The sequence below is a fragment of the Ochotona curzoniae genome, unplaced genomic scaffold, assembly GCF_017591425.1.
Source record: "Ochotona curzoniae isolate NIBS_2020 unplaced genomic scaffold, NIBS_Ocur_1.0 scaffold_1852, whole genome shotgun sequence".
Taxonomy (NCBI): Eukaryota; Metazoa; Chordata; class Mammalia; order Lagomorpha; family Ochotonidae; genus Ochotona; species Ochotona curzoniae.
The window spans coordinates 23,969,047-23,991,461 of record NW_024467087.1 but is presented as its reverse complement, the minus strand read 5'-3'; positions in this window follow the sequence as shown (position 1 = coordinate 23,991,461).

The following is a 22,415-nucleotide window of genomic DNA, read 5'->3' as shown; positions in this document are numbered from 1 at the left end:
TCCTCAATAAAGCAGCTGATGATATTTCTGCCACTGCCATCTTCATTAGTATCTTTTCCTCATTCCCATGTCCCGTTTATCTAAAAGTCTTATGGACTGAATCTCTAAAATGTATCTCAAATATATAGCTTCTTTCCAAGTCCTCTGTTACTACCCTGGTCCATGCCACCAACCATGCCTTTCTTGTGTCATTTGCAAATACCTTATTAATTTAACTCTCTTTAATTCTTGCACCAGTTCAATATATTTGCAGAATCATCACATGAATGATCCTTTACCATATAAATAGGTCTTATTTCCCTGCTCAAAACCATTCAGTGATTCCCTGTAAAACATAGATCAAAATGTAGATTTCTTGTCATAATTTCTAGGTTACATATGCTCTGGCCATTGACTTCCTCTAGAGCTGGGGCGGAGAACTTGTGACCTGTGAGTTGCAACAAAGCCCACAAAATTATTTGTTCCGGACCTGCCAAGGCAAGTAAAACTCAAAATTCAATAAATCTATAACAGGTTGATTTTTTAAAGTTGCTTATTTTGCAACTTAAAACTTCTGCTTTTTCTCTTATATTGTAGCTCCTTAGGTCTAGGTCTCAGCTATGGCATTTCAGGTTTGGCCTCAGATCTGGCTCTAAGTGCAATTCATTACTAGATGTACATTGTGCCCAATTTCATTATTAGACACACATAATGCCCAGTACCACTAATTACCTGCCACTTTAGTCAGTATCTGACTAACACCCCTATATCTCTAAGTTCTCATCCTCTAGAGTATAAAATCTCAACCTTGGATACCCAAAGAATTACCTGAAGAAATTTAATAAAAATTAATGTCTAGGGCCTGGCACGATGGCCTAGTGGCTGAATCCTTGCCTTGTATGAGCTGGGATCCCATATGGCGCTGGTTCATATCCTGGTTGCTCCACTTCCCAGACAGCTCCCTGCTTGGGGTCTGGGAAACCAGAAGAGAACGGCCCATGGTCTTGGGATCCTGCACCCACGTGAGAAATTAGGAAGAAGCTCCAGGCTCCAGGTTTCAGATCGGCTCAGCTCCAGCTGTTGCGGCCACTTAGGGAATAAATAAGCAGATGGAATATCATTCTCTCTGTATCTCCTTCTCTCTGTAAATCTGCCTTTCCGATAAAATAAATAAGTCTTTAAAAACTCAATGCCTGGTCAGGTCCCATTTTCAAAAGTTATGATTAATTGGTCCAGAGTGTGTCCTAGGTATCAGGATTCTTCAAAGCTCTCCTTAACTGATTCTGAAGTGATGCCAAGGTTGACAACTGCTACTTTAAAATAAATTCACAGGATGCTTCTTGATTTCTCATATAGATTACTGGGTAGGGCAGGAATTTGGCATAGAGGTTAAGATGCCAGTTAAGACATTCACATATGATACATACAGATATTTCTTTCTTTTTTCATTTCTGCAAATAGAAGTTTTGCCAAACCTTAGTATTTATTTTTGTCAAACAATGGTTACAAACAATATACTACTAGACTTTTAATGGTCTGTAATCATTTTTTAATTTTCTGCATATGATTGAAATGTACATCTTTTCATTTCATTAGATGAATAGCCTTGCCTTATATTCCCACTGAACTAGGGTCTGTTTACTTGTGAATTCTTTCAGTGGAACATTAAGCCTTTGGCTACAATGTAAATTACCTTAAAAATTCAAAAAGGAAAAAGAATGGAAGTATCATCATATTTTTAGAATTGTATCTGTTCTTTTTGTATTAGCATCACATTAATCACAAAAATTTTTTTTCGAAAGACATCTTCATATCACAGTGGAATGCCCAGGCTCAATTCTTGGCTCTGGGTCCGGATTGCAACTTCTTGCTAATATGAATTCTGGAAAACAATAGCCATGACTCCAGTTTAGGTTCTTGCCACCCATGCAGGAGACACTGACTGAATTCCATGCTTCCAGTTGCATCCCTCTCAAATACATTAAAAAAAATAATAAGTACTCTCAAATACATTTTAAAACATAAGGTAAATGAAGTCTTTTCAGTTCTCCCTGAATTACGATAAACAACAACTTAACCTAGCTTCAATCTGGTATCCTTGGTATATAGATATAACCCACTAATATTGAAATATTAATAACAATTTTACCAAATTAAAGATTTTTAATGTATATTTCATTAGCATATTAACTAAGTTTAGGAACATTTTGAACTATTATGCACTTATTGTCACCACAGGACAATCAGGTAAGGAAAGCCAAAGAGGAAGAAAGTGTAGAACTTTTTAAAGTTTCAGGAAATGCATCTATTCACTCAGTTGCTTTCACTTTGATAAGCACAAATCTAAATTTTCTATCTCCAGTACCACCCACTTCTGAAATCCCCAGCCTTGTATATCCAAATGCATTTTCATGATTTCTCCCTGATTATCCATCACTTCACATTAAAAAAAAAATCACTAAACTCAAACACATGTTTCCTCAAATTGTCTTCCAAAAAATTCTGAGTTGTGCTTCTGTCCAGGATATTTTTATTTTCCCAATCTCCCAAGTTGGAGGCTCCATACGCCCATTCCCCCTTGACCCTTGTGTCCCCTCCGTGTTTCAAGCTGATTTTACTTGCCAAATATTTCTAACATCCATCTCTTAATGACTATTGCCATGGCCTAAGTCCAGACCCACAGAACTTCTCACCTGGATTACTACAATAGCCTCCTAAATAGGTCTCTTTGACCCAGTTTTAGGCCATTCACTTTCTTTAAGCATTGCTACTGCACTGAGCTTTTAAATAAAAATTCTGATCATAATCATGGCTTAAAACCCTTCAGTGGTTCCATTAAAAAATACAGAAAACAAGAATCTCTTCTGGGCCCTTTAAGAATTATTCTTGCCTACTTCTCCAAACCCGGTCTCCACAGTCCCTTCTCTTGTTTACTAAAATCTCATGTTTCTGAGCTTGCAGTTCTCCCAGCTGTGCTTTTGTGTTGCTATCTCCGCTGCCTACAATGCTCTTCCTCCTGTTCTTAATATGGTGGGCTATCAGTATTCAAGATTCAGGTGAAGAGTATCCTTCTCTTTCAGGCGCCACCTACACATCAGCATTTTTAAAGCTCTCCAAGTAATTTGATTTATAACCAAAACTGAAAACAACACTTCCATTATGTTTAACATTACAATATATTTCAACTACTCTCTTACACACTGAGGTCTTTAAAATAATAAACTATGTCTTATTCAATTCTTGCAAGTCCTATGTCTTTCAAAAATGAATGAATTATTGAATGAGCCAACCCCATCAGTAATATAAAAACACAAATCTCCACAAATACTTTCAACATACCATAGCTATACGTAGTTTCATTTTGTAAATATGCTGTGATATTACCATATTAGAATCTTACTTATTTACAGAAAATACTGCGACCAATAGTGCAAAAGAACATGGTTGTCCTCACTGACATCAACCTCAACTTTCTCAGGGATACAGCCATAATATTTCTTGTTTTATTTGCTAATTAATATAAAACCACTAAAGGTAAGTTAACACATCTCCTAAGAAGATATTTATAATTTTAGAGAGTCATTTTTCCTTGGGATAAATTTACGGTTGGCAATGTAGCAACATTCCAGAGCCTCACAGTAAACTCAGAGTACAATGAAGTCTCCCAAAATTTCTTTTTTAGATAGAAACTCAATCCAGAGATCCAAGAGAATTTATTCCTACAGCAGCTTCCCTAAATGGCTTCCTTATATCATCACATTCTTATCAACAGCTGTTTACCTAAAAAGTTCTGAAGAAACTCAGCCAGCCCAGCTTAAAAAAAAAAAAAAAAAAAACCTTGAAGATATTTCTGGAATTATAAATGAGACCATAGAAATAGAGGACACCTGTTGTTGTCATTTCAAAACAAAGAAGACATCAGAAAACTTGAGCCTTCCTCCTAGATCTGGGTGCTTAACTACAGTTAAAAATCTGGCCATTGAGAAATAATGAAGATCTGATACTTGGATGGGGGAAATTTTTTTTAACCTGTACCCTGATTAAGCAGGGGTGTCCTGGTTATGGGACCCCTTTACTCCTTTTACCTCATTGACCTAAGCACACATAAGTTATTCAAGGGAGAGAACTGCTACCACTTTCCAAAAACATAGGAACCTGAATATTTGAAAGAGCCATGAGCTTTCAGCAAGAAAAGTATCTTAGTACGTGTGTTGTCAGATTAAGAAAGCTAGAGCTCAAAAGTGGTTGGAATACTTATCATCAAATCCTTAGGAGCACAATGTGCTTCTACAGACACCAGGCAGCAAGATATTGCCACAGGCCTAGTCTGAGGAGGACTGGTTTCGCATAAAGATGGCTCACATTCTTCCTGCTCTCAGGAATAAGGTTAAGGACCTTGTTCTCTAACTGAAAGCGCTCTACTGTGGTTGCAGATGCACTGAAGTGGACCTGAATGCTTTGATTGGCTCTCTCCTCATGTTTCTCTAACAATTGGCTCTCAATGTCTTCAAGAATACAACTAAACTGAAAACACTGACAAACTTGAAGAAAGGCTACATAGTGATGGCAAAGTAGTATTCATCTCTCTGCAGCAGAAACCATTAACAGAGCCTTCCAAGATTCACTGTTAACACTCCATTTGCTACAGAGGAATGGCAACAGACACACTAGACTCTCAAAGTTCTACTTTTTCAAAATCATCTTTCCTATTTCCACTTTCTAGTCCCAGGTTACTAGATAGGGTTTTGTAAAAATTTATTTATTCTATGATACAAATCCAAAGGCTCTGGGATTTCTCCTCTCCTCTTTGCCCTCCCCCTCCCACCCGCCCCCCTCGATTTTCCCTATTTTATTACAATAATATATTCCTTCAGAAAACAGTTGTTTTTAAATTTTCTGTATCCCAAGGGGGGAAAAATCCTTTGTTATTTCAGCTTTCAATAGATACAGCTTTGGGCCTGGGGTTGAAATAATACTAATTTCCTGATAACCCATCCTCACCCACTTGTTCAGTTTCCTTCTGGCTGCTCCTGGGATGTCCTGTTTCTCCCTATCTCCTCCTCCCTGCTTGTGATAGCAGCTCTGCTACCATGCAGTGCCTGGTTCCTGACCCCAGAATTGTAACATTCACAACAGGCTGCAGTTTCTCTTGACTCTCCAGACTCTTTCCCTGGCTTCTGCCCTTTGTAGTTGCCAATTACACAAGGCACTTTAGAAAGTTCACAGAAAAATGAATAAAAACTTAAATGTGTTTTGGACCCTCTTTTAATCCATGTAGACATGAAAATCTTCGAAAAGCTCTCAACAGTGTTCATTATGACAGAACTGCGCATGTATTTCAAAACTTTTTTTGCACTACAGTATCTTTTAATTCCATTTTCCCATAAACTTTTAAAATGTGTTATTTATTTTAAAGGCAGGAAAAACATAGGCAGAGAGAGAGAGATTTTCCATCTGCTGTTTCACTTCCCCAAATGCCCACAACAGTCAAGGTTGGGCCAGACCCAAGCTAGCAGCCTGGAACTCCACCCTAGGTCTCACATGTGTCAGGGACCTGAGCCCTCGAACCATCATCTGCTGCCTTCCAGGGTGCACATCAACAGAAGCTGCATAACTGGAAATAGAATGGAAACTCAGTCCTAGGGAGTCTGGCATGAGCTTCTGCTGTTCCAAGCAGCAGCTAAACTTACTATGCCACAATACCCACCCCTCCATAAGCTTTTTGAAGCACTCGTGTCTATCCTGTATCCAGCTTCTTCTAGATCTAGATGTTAGTCATCTCACATGTCTTCTGACTCTTCTGTTTTCCTCACATACAAAAATGTCAGTTTTGAATTCTGGATTTTGGATTTTCTAAGTCTACCCTTTGGTGTTATTCACCTACCAGTTTGGCTCTATTTTCTTAGCTTCCTCAAGCTTTACCTTGCCCCTCATCCAGGATTTAGAAATACACATCTTCAAAAGCATTCCCACCATCACTAATCATCATCAAGCATTTACTGATAGTTGTTTCTTCTTTTTTTTTTTTAAAGATTTATTTTTATTATTTTTTCATTGGAAAGGCGGATATACAGAGAGGAGAGACAGAGAGGAAGATCTTCCATCCGATGATTCACTCCCCAAGTGAGCGCAACGGGCCGATACTATGCCAATCCGAAGCCAGGAGCCTCTTCCGGGTCTCCCACGCGGGTGCAGGTTCCCAAAGCTTTGGGCCGTCCTGGACTGCTTTCCCAGGCCACAGGCAGGGAACTGGAAGGGAAGCGGGGCTGCCGGGATTAGAACCGGCGCCCATATGGGATCCCGGGCGTGCAAGGCGAGGACCTTTAACCACTTGCGCCACTGCGCCGGGCCCTGTTTCTTCTTTTTTAAAGTTCCCACTTTAGACTTCCCCCTTCTAATCCCACAGTCATTTGGAAGAGGAAGGAAGACATGCAAAATACTTAGGATATGAAAAATAATGTAAAATTCCTCAAATAAACCTTATTTAAAGCATTGGTTTTTTAAAAAGATTTGTTTATTTTTATTGAAAAGTCAGATTTACAGAGAGAAGGAGATACAGAGAGGAAGGTATGCTGATTCACTCCCCAAGTGACCTCAACAGCTGGAGCAGAGCTGCCTTGAAGCCAGGAGCCAGAGGATTCTTCTGGGTCTCTCACACAGGTGCAGGGTCCCAAGGCTTTTGGCTGCCCTTGACTGCTTTCCCAGGTCACAAGCAAGGAGCTGGATGGGAAGCAAAGCCACCAAGACACGAAGCAGCACCCATATGGGGTCCTGGTGGTTGCAAGGCAAGGACCTTAGTTGCTAGGCTGCTGCATCAGGTCCTAAAGTATTTTCTAAGGACTGTCTACACTATGGTCACTTTAGGTAAGCTTCCTACAATGTTATTTTCAAGGGTTGGTGCTATAGCATAGTAGTTTAAGACTCTACTTGCAGTGCCAGCATCCCATAATGGAACTAGCTTGAGTCTTGGCTGCTCCATTTCTGATCCAGCTCCTTGCTAATGTACCTTGAAAAGCAGCCAAAAATGGGCCAAATCCTTGAGCCCCTGCACCCACATGGGACACCTGGAAAAAGCTCCAGGTTCTTGACCTGTAACAGTCCATTTCTGGCCATTGCAGCCATTTGGGGAGTGAACCAGCAGGTAGAAGATCTCGATTTCTCTCTCTCTCTCTAACTCTGTGTTTAAGATTAAAAAAAAAAAAAAAAACAACTTGAGTTTCTGGACCCTTGTAGATATCAGAATTCAATAAAACTGGGTGAAGACTCAGAATGTACATTTCACCAGGTCACAGTACAGTTTGAAAACCACTGTAGTAGTCAGAGATGCTGCTCAACAAGCACTGTTCACTTTAGACATCGCGGTCTTAACCATGTTTGCCCAGAAATGCATCTGTGACTATGTATGGACACATTTTAAACTTTACGACTTTCTAAAGACAGGAATGTATTTTGAGAATAAACCTAAATTCTAATAACAAGAACTATACATCTCATGTAGATGTATGCATACACACATATACACATGTTATAATTTTTTATAAACTGTAAGAGTCTATGGCAGGTTTTGTTATCAATCTCCAGATCTTCCATTTATTTAATGCATGCACACACAGGGGGGAGACAGACAGACACACTCAGAGATCATGCACCCATATTCTGAATCACTCCCCCAATTACTTAGCAACAAACCAGGGAGGCCAGGCCACAGCCAGGAACCAGGAACTCACTCCAGGTTCCCACAACCCAACTACTTGGACCATGACCCGTGCTTATCAGCAAAAAGCTGTGTTTGAAGGCAGAGCCAGACTGGACCCACTCACTTCTATATGGCAGGTAGTCCTCTTACCCACTAGGCATCTTTGCTCCAGATCCTCCTTTTAAGTAGCTGACCCCATGAACATTTTCTTTCTATCATTGCCTGCATCTCCCAAGTTGTAACAATTCCATGAGACTGACTTGAAATACATATATTTTTCTTCAAGGTATTTATTAGGAATCAAATGGACATTGTTCGAGCACTGAGAATTTGCTTATTTCTGTTAATCTTTTGCTAATATGTTCTGTAAGCATCTGGCAACCTGCTATACAAACAAATAGGAATAATAAATACATTCAATTGGGGTCAGGATTATGGTGCAATGAGTTAAGCCCCTGCTTTCAATACCAGCATCTCACACTGGAGTGGCTGGTTTGAGTTCCGGCTGCTCCACTTCCAAGCTAACCTCCTCCAATATGCCCAAGAAGATAGCAGAAGATAATTTAAGTATTTGGGCCCCTGCCACCTGTGTGGGAGACCAGGAGGGAATTCTTGGCTACTGATTTCAGCCTGGGCCAACTCTGGCTGCTGTGGGCATTTGAAGAGTAAACTAACACATGGAAGATCAAGGCATACTCTCTCTCTCTCTCGCTCGCTCTCTCTCCCTCTCTCTCTCTCTCACACACACACAGTCCTCTTCACCACCCCCATAACTCTGCCTTTCAAATAAGTAAATAAATCTCTTTTTTAAAAAGAAGCATTTTCAGTTAATATTGAAATAAATGATTCCAAAAGGGGAGCTTCCTGGTGGGGTCAGATATAAAAAATATCTTAAGTTCTTTTTCAATCAGCATGCATCCTCTGACCAGGATATCTGAAATTCTGGCAAGAGAAAAGTTTGTTGATGGGATGGAAAATTTGGGTTGAAAAATCACTGATATGGGTCCAGCGGCGTGGCCTAGTGGTTAAAGTCCTCACCCTGAATGCGCCGGGATCCCATATGGGCGCCGGTTCTAATCCCAGCAGCTCCACTTCCCATCCAGCTCCCTGCTTGTGGTCTGGTAAGGCAGTCAAGGATGGCCTAAAGCCTTGGGGCCCTGCATCCACACGGGAGACCTGGAGGAAGTTCCTGGCTCCTGGCTTCGGATTGGTATAGCACCGGCCGTTGTGCTCACTTGGGGAGTAAATCATCGGATGGAAGATATTCCTCTCTGTCTCTCCTCCTCTATGTATATCTGACTTTCCAGTGGAAATGAATAAATCTTTAAATATATATATATATATATATTTAAGATTATATAAGATTATATATATATAAAAAAAAGAAAGAAAAAAGAAAATCACTGCTATGACCAGAATTCTGCATTTGTGTTCTCTTTAACAACAAAATTCTTTCATTTAAAAAAAATCCTCATTCTTCAAGGTAAAACAATCAGAGATTCATTTTCAATACTTCTTTCTTGGGAAAGGCAACCCCTGGTTTGGAGTCTAAGCCTACGACAAATTCTCCCACTTTCCATATCATACAAGATCATCAAAGAACATTTTCTTTTTTAGGAGTTCTTTTTTACTTGTTTGAAAGACAAAGTTGCACAGAGAGGAGATATATAGAAAGAACCTTCTATTAAAAAATAAATAAATAAAAAGAATCTTCTATCCATTGGTTCACTCCCCAAATGGTGGAAACAGAAAGGACTTAATAAGGCTGAAGCCAAGAGCCAGGACATTTTTCTAGGTTTCCCTAGAGTGCAGAGGTCCAGTGTGAGTACAGGGACCCAAAAACTCGGGCAATGTACCACTGTTTTCCCAGGTACGTCAGCAAGGTACTGGACTGGAAGCAGAGAAACTGATACTCAAACTAGCCACCAACTGGAATATTGGCATAACTGAAGGAGGCTTAGTCTGTTATGCCACAACCCTGGCCTCAGCATTTTCTCTACAGTGTCATAAACATCTTCCACAACCGTCCTAATAATTATCTTGGGCAACATCAGCTCAGGATATTACTAGTAAATTACTTCTTGCCTGGACTTTTGAACTTACAATTGGTATCCTTAGAGACTGATTGGGCCCAGAATGATTCCCATGGATGATAAAAGTCATGGCTTAGGAGCCTGATGCAATGGCTCAGTGGCTAAATCCTTGCTGAGATGCCATAAGGACACTGATTCGTGTCCTAGCTGCTTCACTTCCCATCCAGCTCCTTGCTGGCAGCCTGGGAAAACAGTAGAGGATGGCCCAAAGCTTTGGGACCTGAGTGGGAGACCCAGACAAAGCTCCTAGCTGCTGCCTTTGGATCAGTTCAGTTCTGGCCATGGCAGCCACTTGTGAACCAGCAAATGGAAGACTTTTCTCTCTGCATCTCCTTCTCTCTGTAAATCTGCCTTTCCAATAAAAATGAATCAATCTTAAAAAAATAAGTCATGGCTTAGAATCTGAATATCCCACATAGGCTACATGGCAAGAAGAAACCGGCTCATGTTACTAGCTTCATTGGCCTCTGTCTCCCAACTTAAATGACAGATGTTGAATAACTATAAAGACCCAAAGAAAGAAGATGTAGGTTCCACTAAGGAAATCAATAACCCCTTAGACAAAGGTTACAGCACCTCAGTAACAAAGTAGCTAAGTTTCTAATGAATTGAAGCTTCATACTGCACAGACAGACCAGATATCTTCAGAATACATTTATTTTAAAAAAAATATGCTGGGCCCAGTGTGATGACTCAATTGGCTAATCTTCCCCTTGTGTCGAGATTCCATATTGGCACTGATTCATTTCCCAGCTGCTCCACTTCCTATCCACTCCCTGCTTATGGCCTGTGAAAGCATCAGAGGATGGCCCAAAACGTTAAGGACCCTGCACCCACATAGGAGACCTGGAAGAAGCTCCTACTCCTGGCTCCTGGCTTTGGATCAGCTCAGCTCAGCCATTTGGGGAGTAAGCCAGCAGATGGAAGATCTTTGTTTCTCCTTCTTTCTATAAAACATATCTTTCCAATAAAAATAAATCTTTTTTAAAAAAATACATACTTTTTACTCAAGCAGTGATGGATTCACTTTCTCCAGTTCTCCAGCCCAAAAGGTAACCAGCCTCCTCAGAATGTGATGTTAGCAGAATAAGCTATGGCATGCTATCTGATCCAAAACCTAACAACCATTAATTTTAAACACCACAATGTAACCACCATATCAATGGAATGGCCTAGTTAATATAGCTCCAAAGACAGAACTTGTTATAGTTTTAGCTTTGCCCTAAAGGATTACCTCAGTGAAAACTCCATACAAATTCCCATCTTTCTGTAAAATAGAACTGAATTGAGGTTCCATGGTAAGACAAGATGGCCAAATAAATACCTCCCAGCATCGCACATACTAACACCTTGATAAATGATATATGACAGGTAGGTAGAGAGCTAGGACAGACAGAATATCATTTTAGATGTATGGCTGATAGTTGAGGTGGTGGGAATAAAACCATTAAGGATATGCCATCATTAAATGAGAAGGAAAAGGAAGCTATAAAGCTAGAATTTACCTTAGGATAGCTTCTGGTTCCTATTAACTGTACAGAACTTTTTTAGTGGACCAGAAAGGGCAAAGGAATCAAATCCTGGAACCTAAATAAGGTTAGAAGTTGGGCCAGGTATACAGCATCCCCTTTTTTCTCTTTTACATCAGAACCTCCAAATATAACAGATGAACAGGAAGAAAAACTATCACCCAGAGACAAATGGTAGAGATATGATTCTGGCTGTGGGTATATAAAGGGAGAAAAATCAGAAAAAAAAAGTGCCTTGAAACTTCATACCCCAAACCTGTTCTCTGGCCCAGGATTCACAAATCCTCACACCACAAATTAGGTTTAAGCCAGTTCTGGATTGGTAAGATTTGAGGTGGTTAAAACAACTAACTGTAACATTTTTCTAGAATAATGCACTTCAAACTCAGGTTTCAAATATGTACAAAGATAAAATTTGAATGAGCATGTCATAACAAATATCACAAAACATATCAACAAAAATATGAAATATAAGACATGTGGAGGATATGAGAATAATCTATGTGCATCTAACAGGAGTACTAGTAGGAAATATTAAAGATGATAGGAAAAAGACAATATCAAATGGCTACTTACTGAAATATAGAAATGCTCAGATTCAGTCTACCTTTAGTGTTGTCTCATCAGGCTGCTCATTCAACTTACTAATCCAGTGCCAATCTTTCATTATCCAAATGAGAAACCTTGGTAGTCCACCGTCACAGTACCCAATTATGATGTCATCCACAAAAGAGTCGATGGTTGCTTTGGTTTCATGGGTAATTTCAGAATTCTAGAACCAAATTTAAGCTAGGCTTACCTTCAGAGTCTGAATTTGTATTTGCTAGATAACCTCTGCTCATCATAACTGGAACTTTGCTTATTCTTCAACCTGCAAAAGGAAAATCAGAGATAAAGGTAGGCACTTACTATGGTATAATGGGTAAAGTGTGCCTTTAATGGCCAGGCTCAAGTTCAAATTCTGACTCTGCCTCTCAGCTTCAGGTCCACCTCAATAAAATGAAAATGAAAATAAAAATGTATAGAGGGAGGTCTGTGAATTAAAGAACTGAGGTAGCATGTAACATATCAGCCAGATCATAGGTACAGAATAAATTATTCCCTTTTTATCTTACCCTACCTCTATCTTTCTTTTTAGTTCATAACTTTGAGATATGTTCACAACTGAGGTCATATTCAGGATTAGTTCATTAAAAGTGATATGCAAAACCTCTATGTATTGTCAATATATGCATACATTGTCCAGTGTTTGATTCAGGATAAATATGACTACCTCTTCAAACATCTATTTTATTAGCTTTCCTTTTTAAAAGATTTATTTATTTTTATTTATTTGAAAGGCAGAGTTACAGAGAGAGAAAAAGAGTCTTCCCTCTGAGCTGCCCACATGGGTATAGGAACCCAAGTATCTAGGCCATTTTTCCTTGCCTTTTCTCAGGCACATTAGCAGGGAGCTAGATCAGAAGTAGAGTAGCTCATACTAGAATAAGCTGCCATCCATACAAGATGCCAGCACCACAGGCTGTGGCTTTTCGTGCTACACCACATCACCAGCCACTACATTAGTTTTTAAACAGTTGTATGCCTTTGATGAAATGGTTATTCCACCCATGAAACTGTCATAAAAATTGCAAAACTCTTTCCCACCATCAAGATATAAGTGGGCAAACAAGGTTTAATAGAATAGGTATTCCCAACCATTATGACTCAGGTGGTCAAGGCAGTAAAATCAGATGGGATAACGGAAGCAGGGAAAAGGCTCCAGCAAGGCAAGCCAGGTTTCAAATTCAGAATTAAGTACTACACAAAGAACATACAGGAAAACTGTGGTCAAGGCAAATTATAGAAGCCAACACCCAGAAGATTAGACTGCGAAGAAGAAAAATACAGGCAAAAATAAAATAAAATAAGTGAAAATTTAGGAGTTTCACTTTTAAGAACTGTACAATGACTAAAGGGAGTGCCATCCACAGATGATCTGGGTCACATATGTCAGATCCTGAACACAGAATGTTGGAGTTATGAGTAAGCTCAAATCAAGAGCTTAGATCACAGGGGTGAAAAACCCATACAAAAAGGACTGAGTCATACCACTATTAACCCAGTATGTAGTCCTGGCCCTTAATCTATTGTTGATTTTGTTGAAGAAAGAATGAATGGGGAAAAGTATAGTGATATAGTGGGTTAAGTTGCCACTTATGACTCCATCCCATATGGATGCTGATTCATGTCCCGGCTGCTCCACTTCTGATCCAGTTCCATCCTAATTCATCTTGAAAGCAGCAGAGAATGGCCTAAGTCCTTAGGCTCCTCCTCCCATTTGGGAGAAGAGATGAAGCTCATGGTTTCAGTCCCATAGTCCTGGCTATTGTATCCATTTGAGGGAGTAAACCATCAGATGGAAGGTCTCTGTCTCTCCTTTTTTTCCTTTGTAACTGTGCCCTTCAAATACATAAGTAAGTGTTTTTAAAAAGGGAGGGCCTACATATATGAGCAGAGAAAAACCAACCAGATAGTGACACTAGAAGAGCAGTAGTAAGATCAGCAACTGGAGGCAATTATGATCAGTCCTTTGGAAATATTCCTCCAAAAATTTCTATATTCATAGCCATATACATATAGATATATAAATTATTTATGCAATAGGCTTATTCCATATGAAGAATTCTATAACATCTATAAGAATAATTCTGTAAAATCTGTAACATATTATGAACTCTTATCATTCAACAAATATGAATAAACTATCCCTTAATAATTTATGGTAAGCATCTTGTTCCTGTCTGCTAGCATCCTTTCCTTGGAAAAAATCACCTATTATATACTGCATGTGGTCCTAGTGATGAAAATAATCACAATAGTCTCAACTTCATGTGTGTCAGGGAAGGAGCTGACATAGGCTTAACAAATGCAAGTTCTCCAAGACCCTAGCTAGACAAGCCTCTTAAAACTAACCCATACTTTCCATGAGATTTAGTATACATGCAAGCACACCTCAGAAGTACAAGTATTTCAGGAACCAAATCATAATAAACATTGCAATTATGCAATCACAACAGCTTTTTAAAAATTTCCAGTATACTGTAGACTATAAAGATTATCTGAGCCTTCAGTAACTTGTGATGTTTTCCAGTGTTACAATTTGCTTTCATCTTTGCTTTTAAAGATTTATTTTATCTTTATCGGAAAGTCAGATTCACAGTGAGAAGAGATGGAAAGATCTTCCACCTACTGATTTACTTCCCAAGTGGCTGCAATGGCCAGAGCTGAGAGCCAATCCAAATCCAGGAGCCAGGAGTTATTTCAGGTCTCCCACATGGGTGCAGGGTCCCAAGGGTTTGGGCCATCTTCAACTGCTTTCCCACACCACAAGCAGGGAGCTGATGGGAGGCAGGGCTGCAGGGTCAAGACCCAGCACCCCTATGGGATCCTGGTGTATGCAAGGTGAGGACTTTAGCCACTATGCTGGTCCCTGCTTGCATCTTGATAGCTGCTGTCAGGTGGTAGTGAAGGCTGCAGCATCCATGGCAATTTCTTTAAAAAAAAAAAAAAAAAGGACAAATGAAACTTGCCTTGCAGATTAGCTCTTTCTTTTGTTATCGATTTCTTTTCAGCATGCAATAGTGTTTTAGCTACAATAAGACTTTTCAAAATTTGGAGTCAGTCCTTCCATACCTATCACTTTTAATCAACTAAGTTTACCTAACAGGCTAAATCTTCATCTGTCATTTCAAAAGTGCTCACCAGTACATTTTAGATCAAGAAACCACTTTCAGGAGTCGACACTGTGGCGCTGAAGTTGCCACCTACAATACCAGTATTCCCTATGTGTGCCAGTTTGTGTCCTGGCTGCTTCACTTCAGATTCAACACCTTTATAATGGCTTGAGCAAAGCAATGGAGGAAGGCCCAAGTGCTTGGGTCCCTGCTACCTACATGGTAGACGCAGATAAGCTGGTTCCTGGTTTCAGCCTGGCCCTGCCCTGATCATTGTCACCATTTGAGGGAGTAAATCAGAGGATAGAGATCTCTCTCTCGATCTCTCTCTCTCTCTCTCTCTCTCTCTCTCTCTCTGCATTTCTCCTTATCTATAATTAGGACTTTCAAATAAATAAATCTTTAAAAAAAAGAAACCACTTTCTTTAGTCACTGATAAGAAGCAACTTTTCATCCATTCAAGTTTTATCATGCAATTGGAGCAATGCAGTCACATCTTCAAGCTCCATTTCTATTTCTCTTGTTTCTACCCCGTCTGTAGTTATTGCTTCCACTGAAGTCCTGAACCTCTCAAAGTCATCCATGAAGGTTGGAATCAACTTCCTCCAAACTCAAGTTAATACTGACATTTTGACCTCTTCCCATGGGTCACAAATTTCCTTAATGACATCTATCTAGAATGGTTAGTGCTTTTTCTAGGAGTTTCATTAGAAGAATCAATATCTACAGCAACTATAGTCTTATAAAATGTATTTCTTCAATATTAAGACTTGAAATTACTCCTTGACCATGGGGTATAGAATATCATAGAATATATATGAATATCATATGAGTAAGTGTAGAAATAAACATGAGTCTCATTGCACACATCTCCATTGGAGTATTCGGGTGAGTATATGTGTTGTTAATGAGCAGCAGTAAGTGTTTAAAATTAATAATTTGGATTAAGTATTAGGTCTTACAAGTGGTCTAAGATTTCAGTAACACATTATAAACTGAGGTACTGTCACCAAGATTTTGTTCTATTGATAGATCAAAGACAGAGTAGGCTTAGCATAATTCTCAAGGGCTCTAGGATTTTCATAAAGGAAAATGTGCATTTAGTTTAACATAAAGCCATTAGCTGCATTAGCCCAAAGCAAAAAATTCAGGCTGTCCTTGAAAATTTTGAGGCCACGTATTGACTGTCTCTAGTTATAAAAGTTCCAGATGGCATCATCTTTCAATATAAGGCTGTTTAATTTACACTGATAATTTGTTGTTTAGTGCAGCCACCTTGTCAATAATTTTAGCTAGGTCTCCTAGACAGCTTGTGGCATCTTACTATATGTAAGCATTCACTACTTCACCTTGAATTTCTTCCTATGAAAATGGCTTTTTTCCTTATACCCCCTGAGCCAACGTCTATTAGAGCAAACTTCCTTAGCTTTCTTACATCTTTTAGTCCTCATGATATTGAAGTGTTAGGGCTTTGCTCTGGATTGGGGTTTGGCTTAAAAGAATGTTGTGGTTGCTTTGATCTTCATTCCAGAGCACTAGGAACTTCTCCATATCAGTACCAGGGCTGTTTCTTATCATTCATGTGTTTACTGGAGTAACACTTCTGAATTTTCTTTAAGAACTTTCGTACTACTTTCACAACTTGGCTAACTGTTTCAGAGTAACAGGCTTAACTTTTGGCCCAGCTAGTGTTTTAACAAGCCTTCCTGACTCAGTGTAATTTCTGGTTTTTGCTTTAAAGTGCAAGACTTGCAGATATTCTTTCTTCCATGAACACTGTATGTTTAATTGGCCAAATTTCAATATTGCTGTGTCCCAGGGAATAGGGACTCCCAAGGAGAGTGAGAGAGATACAACATTTATCTATAAAATTCACTGCAGTGATGAAGTTTGTGGTCCCCCAAAACAACTACAATAAGTAACATCAGAGATCACCATGATAGATACAGTAATAATGAAAAAGTTTGAAATAATTTGAGAAATACTGAAACATGACACTGAGACACCATGTAAGCACATGCTACTGGAAAAATGTTTCCAACAGACTGCCTTGACACAGGGCTGTCATAACCCTCCAATTTGTAAATACATAAGATTTGCAAGTTGCAATAAGGTGAAATGCAATAAGATGAGGTATATTTGTATAAACTCGGGAAGAAAGTTTTGCTTCCTTGAGAATCATTAAGACACGATAACCTGAAGTTGCTTGTTGCCATCTTTGCTGGGAGTGAAGTTGTCTGCAATGGGAAAACTGAGACCAGTGTGTCACAATAAACAGATAAGAGGTAAGCAAAGATGTCAGTAATAGAGAGCACTGGTTTATCTGCAGTCCTGAATGAGGCCACCTCAATCAGACTAATATCAATTCAAGAAGAAATCATCAAGATAAAACATGTATACCTAAAAATCATTCTGCTACACAAACTTACAAAAGCCATTGAGCTTACAGGAAAACTGGGGCTAGGAGCACAGCAATCAGGAATTTAATCTGTAATATATACACAGAAAGATATTAATCTATTCAAAATGGTAGTACAATCATATATGCTAAATGGGTAAATTTATAAATCCTATAATAAATGTTATTTTATTTTTAAGAAGATCTGAAGCTTGCTTTTAAAACTAATCAATAGAAAAGTTATAACTTTTAAATTATGAAAAGGAAAAAAGAGAGTCATCTGAGACCAAAACAAAAGTTTTCAAATGTGAATGGATGGGACCTAAAACACAGTAAAATGAAATACCTGGTAAATGTGAGGTTTTGTTACATGTTTTATATAGTCTTATGTGGCTTGATTCAGCTGAGCACACTTTTTTACTTTCACCTAGTGTTCCCGACTGATCAAATCTTGTAGCAGCAAATTGAAAATTCACCTTATACTTAAACTGTTTTCCAATACATACATCACAACGGGACAAGCACATGTAATAAATGTTTTGATTATGTAATCTAATTAACTTCCTTTATGGCTTAAGATAATTCCAGTTAATTTTCTTCCATAGTCCTCAACAGTATGACTACATAATATTCTGTTACATAATACATTTTCAATCCCAGGCTGGCTTTTCTGTGATTTTTAATATACTTCTAGACTATCTTTCTCTGCTTATAACTCTTAAAGTACCTAGGCATTGAAAAACTCGGTTCGCATGCATTACCCATCATTAAGAAAGTATACTGGTTTACTCTAAAAATGATAGCAAGCCTCTAAAGTCAAATAAAAATTTTTAAAAATATTTACTGTTATTATCTATATCGCAATTGATCTTTCACAGACATAATTCAAAGTTGATGATCACAGAATTTTGTCATGGCCCTAACAAATTTTGGTCAGTTTCAGAATGATTTTCAAATGAACTGTGATACTTCAAAATTCACAGAAACTCTCACAGAAATGACAATGTTTGTTTCATTGTAACATCACACCTCATATCACTGAACTCCAGACAAAAGACATTTCTCACTTTAACTCTTGTCTGGTAGCAAAAGGGGTTGGGCCAAAGCTATTTAGATGACACAGTTAGCTTGTATTTTTTCTTGTCTAAAGGGGAGAGCAAGCATCTTGCAAACAAGTTGTTCCATACTACGGCTGTGACCTTTGGAGAACAGTTTTTGCTACACAGATAAGTGAGTAAGCCAAGCATAAAAATTTTCCTTAAACCAATGTAGACTTAGGCCTGTGCAGTTTTTATAGTCATTGGTAATGAGCCAAGTTGGAAAAGGTTTTATCCTTTGTAAGTTTGATTTTTGGCACCCTATGATTCTGTTGTGAAACTAATTCAAATAACCATTTCCTTTAGGGGTATTTTCACTTCTGGGATAACCTAGGAAACCATATCCAAAAGACCAAAGGCCAGCAAAACTTTTTTGTAAAAGGCCTTGCAAGCAAAACAGACTATCTCAACTGCTCAGTTTTACCATGAAAACAGCTAGGTACAGCACATAAAAAAATTGGCCTTGCTGTGTTCTAATAAAACATTATATATAAGTACAGACAATAAAATAAACTTGTCCAATGGTTTAACATACTGATCTCCACTTTGGACCTATCATTTTTCTTTTCTTTCTTTTTTTTTATTGGAAAGTCAGATGTACAAAGAGGAGAGAGAGAAAGATCTTCCATCTGCTGGTTCATTCCCCAAGTGGTTGCAATGGCTGGAGCTAAGCCAATCAAAGCCAGGAGCTTTCTTCCAGGTCTCCCACGCAGGTGCAGGGTCCCAAGGCTTCGGGCTGTCCTCTACTGCTTTCGCAGGCTGCCAGCAGAGAGCTGGATGGGAAGTGGAGCAGCTGGAACATGAACTGGCAGCTACATGGGATCCTGGCACATGCCAGGCAAGGACTTCAGCCACTAGGCTACTGCACCAGGTCCAATTTCCCTTTTAACAGAATCTTAGAGCAGTCTCTGGAGCATTGGAATTGGGTGAGGTGAAACCTCATTGTGGTTTTTATTTGCATTTGTCTGATTACTAGTGATCCTAAGCATTTTTTTATGTGTGTTGGTCACTTGGATTTCATCCTCTGCAAAACTTCTATTCATATCCTTTGCACATTTTAAAAACTATATTGTTTAATTTTTTGTTCAGTTTCGTGAGCTATTTATAAATTCTGGCTATTAATTATCAGTTACAGTTACATAGCTTGCAATATTTTTCTTTGCTTTGTTGAAGATTGTCCTTGTAAGTGCAAAAGATTTTAGCCTGATGGAATCCTAATTGTCTATTTTGATTTTTACCACCTGTGTTTCTGGGGTCTTTTCTCAGAAGCCTCTGTGTATGCCAATGTCCTACAGAAATTCCCTGATGCTTCCCTCCAGTAACTTGATGCTTATCAGATCACACATTTCAATTCTTGATGCACTTTGAGTCTATTTTGGTAAAGGTGTAAGGTAGGGATATTGTTTTGGTCTTCTCAACATGGAGACCCAAGTTTCCCAGTACCATTTGTTCAGAGTATTCTTTCCAGGGACTGATTTTAGCTAATCTACTATTGGTGGGAATGTAAACTGCCAATCATTATGGAAGACAGTATACAAATTTCCTCAGAAATGTGAAAATAGATCGACCATATGACCTAGGCATCCCACTCCTGGCAATTTACCCAACTGAAATGAATCAGCCTATGAAAAAGTTATATACATTGCCATGTTTATAGCCACTTCATCCACAATGAATAAGATGAAGTCAACACATATGCCCATCATATGCCCATCATATACCCATATTGATGACTAAAAAAAGAAAATGTTGTATATATGTATACATACATACATACACAACAGTATGGAATATTAATCAGTTATAGAAAATGAAATTCAAAATGTAGGCAAATGGAAAACATTTCTGTCAGTGAAATAGGCCAAGCCACAAAAAACAAAAAAGCATGTTTCCCTGCTCAGTTGTAACTACTACATATAGAGTACAAAAATGTAATCTATATAAATAAAATTGACATTTGGGAGATTGATTACTATTCATAGCTTTTATTTAAGGGCAAAGTTAAAATTTTTTTCCAATGCAGGATTAAACATGTGACTATGAAGTAAACAGAAATTATGTCATGGTTAAAAAAAAAGAGGAGGAGGAAGAGGGAGGTGGAAATGTGGGCAGGAGGACTATAGGATGAGAAGTATCACCATGCTCTTAAATCTGTATTATGAAATACATGAAATTTACCTTACATAAATAAAATAATAAAAAGAAAGAAGATATATTAAAATCAGTAGATTTTGTATGAAATTAGATTTGATTAAAACTACCCATTTCTAACACGAAGAAAATATTCAACTCCAATTATTTGGACTAAGACTAAAATGTGTTGCTTTAAAACTCAAGATTTGGGGCTGCTGCTTTGGTTCAATGGCTAAATCCTTACCTTGCAAGTACTAGGATCCCAGCTGCTTCATGTTCCATTCAACTGCTGCTTATGGCATGGGAAAACAGTAGAGGATGCTTCAAAGCCTTGGGACCTTGTGCCCAATAAGAAACCCAGAAAAAGCTGCTGGTTGCTGGCTTCGGATTGGTTCAGTTCTCGTTGTTGTGGCCACTTGGAGGGTGGACCAGTCAATGGCAGATCTTTCTTTCTGTCTCTCTGTTTCTCTGCAAATCTGAATTTCTAATAAAAATAAATCATCTTACAAAAAAACCCCTCATTTTCAGATTTCCAAGCAAAATACTTATTGTTTGATATCTTCAAAAAAACAAGGGGTGCTATGCATGTGTTTTATAGTCTCAGCAATTTACTTAATGATGAAATTCATAAAAGCACTTAGTCAATTTTAACAAATCTAAAAATGTTATCAACTTACCATTCCTATTCCATTTGATTGTTTCTGAATATAATCTTTAACATACCTTAAAATGTCCAGGAGAGTTGGTATGGTGTGTTGGAAAAGAGCACCAAGCTAAGACACTAGATTTGTCCCTATTGCTGGCTCATGAGTCTCTGGATAGTGCTTTTTTCATCCTCAACTTGTCTTTTGTACCTAGAACAATGCATAACATCAAATAGTATACTTCTACTGAATTGACTGATTTCCATTCATGATATTTTTAAAATATATTTTTGTTTAATGTACAAAGTGATTCATGTCTCTACCAAATAAAGAAAACTTGTTAAAAGAATACATAAATTCACTTAAATAAACTAGGAAGATAATACATTCAGGTGGCTATATCTTTTCATATAAAGTTTTTTTTCATAATCCATAAGAGATAAAAGTATGTCTTTCTCACTGAATAAAAGCATTTTAAAGCTTGAGATCCATTTTTACAGTTAAAAGAAATAAACCTTTTTATTAATTATTAAAACATGTTTATTTTCAATTTACTTGAAATGCAGACAGAAAGATCTCACAATTCATTGGTTCACCCTCTAATGCTTACAACAGCAAGAGCTGGGCCAGGGTGAAGACAGGAGCCCAGAACTTCATCTGAGTCTCCCAAACAAATAACGGGGATCCAGGCCCTTGTACCATTATCTATCCCTCCTAAGAGGGATAAACAGGGTATTGAATTGGAAAGGGAGTAGTCTGGCCTCAAAGCTGCACTCAAATTTGAGATGGGAGGAGTGTCCCAAGCCCCAGCTTAATCTGTTATGCTATGACACTGACTCTATTCATTTTTAATTCACAAATGATAATTCTATATATAGGAATATTCTATATATAAGGAGTATTCAAAACATACATGGAAAATCACATATTCTACAAACACACGCATGTGTGGATTTATAAAATGTTGACACCAAAATAACCTTAGCCGGTCAATTCCATTGTCTGCAAACTTTTTCATTTAAGTACCCTCATATTCATAGGATACAATATGATGTTTACTATATATATATATTTATTGTAGAAATATTTACTTACACTAATGAACATATCCATCACATCACCAAGGTCAC